General features: G+C 49.2%; 1 non-coding gene across 1 annotated transcript; it reads right to left on the bottom strand.

Annotated features, from left to right (window-relative positions):
• Positions 1 to 1,314: 1,314 nt before the first annotated feature.
• On the bottom strand, positions 1,315 to 1,396 carry trnas-uga (transfer RNA serine (anticodon UGA)). The gene has a single exon. It is a non-coding gene; the product is annotated as a tRNA-Ser (tRNA).
• Between the last annotated feature and the right edge of the window lie 279 nt (positions 1,397 to 1,675).

Below are 1,675 nucleotides of genomic sequence, written 5' to 3'. Positions count from 1 at the left end.
AATCCTGCCCTGACCCGGATTCAATGCAGGATTGCATTGTACTTATATAGTGCAGAGACAATGCAGAGTCCTTACCACAATACGATCACAGCGAGTTACCGGACAGCCGTTGTGGCCCCTGTGTGGTATGTTCCTCCCTGTGATATGCCCCTTTCTGTTCAGTGAGCACACGCTGTTGTTTTTCCTCCTCCTACCAGCACAACGCTTTTCCCAAGTAACGCTGGAATTGCAAACATTTGATGACTGTTCAAGTTTAAAAAGGAAGAGGACGCGCACGTGGTCGGCAGGACTCGAACCAGCGCGAGAAGACCCCAGTGGATTTCTAATGCACCACCTTAACCACTCGGGCGCAACTACAAGACTGCCTGTGCTTTCCATGTCCTCATGCCTAGTACACGTGTTGTGCATCCAGGTGAAACTTTCAGCAAGCGATAGCTCACTGGGAAAAGCTGCGGCTCCACAAGAAGAGCCTTACACACCCGCACAGGGACTTGAACACTGGACCCTCAGATTAAAAGTCTGATGCTCTACCGACTGAGCTATCCGGGCTCCATGGCCGTGCCCCGCAAGTAGGCAAGGTTTAGGGTTGTGGTCGGCGCAGACCTTTACGGTACAGAAAAGTTTACCGTGTGGTGGGGTTTAGACTTGTGGTTGGTGTAGATGTTGCTAAAACACAACAGGTTACTGTGAGGTTGGGTTTATGGTTGTTGTAGGTGTAGACATCAGTAAAACACAGTAGTTTGGACTCCATGTCATGTGGGAGACATTAAAAAGATCAATGACAACTGCAAAAGGTCTTTCTGTTGTTGTGGCAATAAATGGAGACTTAACCATCGAAACGATTCCTTCCATGCCTTAGAAGCGTGACTCGATCAACGCTTACCTACACAGCATGCTGGCATCAAAGGTCCCGTTGCTCATATCGAATCCCTAGTCTTCCACACTTTAGAAAACGTAAACATTCAGGACGTGCCATTAGCACAGCCTGCACTAAAAGGAGGCTGGAGATTACGGATGGCATCACAGAGTGCAACGCCAATGCCACCTTGAAAAGCCTGTCGTGACCCGGATTCGAACTGGGGTTGCTGCGGCCACAACGCAGAGTGCTAACCACTATACGATCACGGGACAGCCGCTGGAGCCTCACTCTCTGTCATACGTCTTTGAAAATGGAGGGCCCCCAGGGCAGTGAGCTTTGAGTCAGCGTTTTTATTTTTGTCGCTTTTCCCTACCAGCACATCCCTTTTCCCAAGAAACATTGGAGTTGCAAACAATCAAGGAAAGTCGCAAACTAAATCCTGCGCGCAGCCTGGACGTAGTCAGCAGGATTCGAACCTGCGCGGGGAGACCCCAATGGATTTCAAGTCCATCGCATTAACCACTCGGCCACGACTACGAAGCTTGACCTTTCCAGTGTGCTCTTGCCTGGCGCATTGGTCGTGCTGCCCGATGACATGTAGAGCAAGCAAGAACTCACCAGCAATAGATGTCGCTTGTAGGGATGGTATGCAGTTTAACCCAAAGCATGACCAGTCTGTCAGACGAAGAAGAGCCGGAGTCAGAGATTTAAATAAATAAATAAATAAAGTCTACTGAAGATAGTTTGCAGTTACATCAGCAGAAGCCAGCTTCAACACTCGCCATGAGTTCCTAGGGCGCTCTCATTACAATCACA

The sequence above is a fragment of the Danio aesculapii genome, chromosome 4 (assembly GCF_903798145.1).
Source record: "Danio aesculapii chromosome 4, fDanAes4.1, whole genome shotgun sequence".
Lineage (NCBI taxonomy): Eukaryota > Metazoa > Chordata > Actinopteri > Cypriniformes > Danionidae > Danio > Danio aesculapii.
Note: the sequence above shows the minus strand (reverse complement) of the source record. Positions and strands in the feature narration are given on the sequence as shown.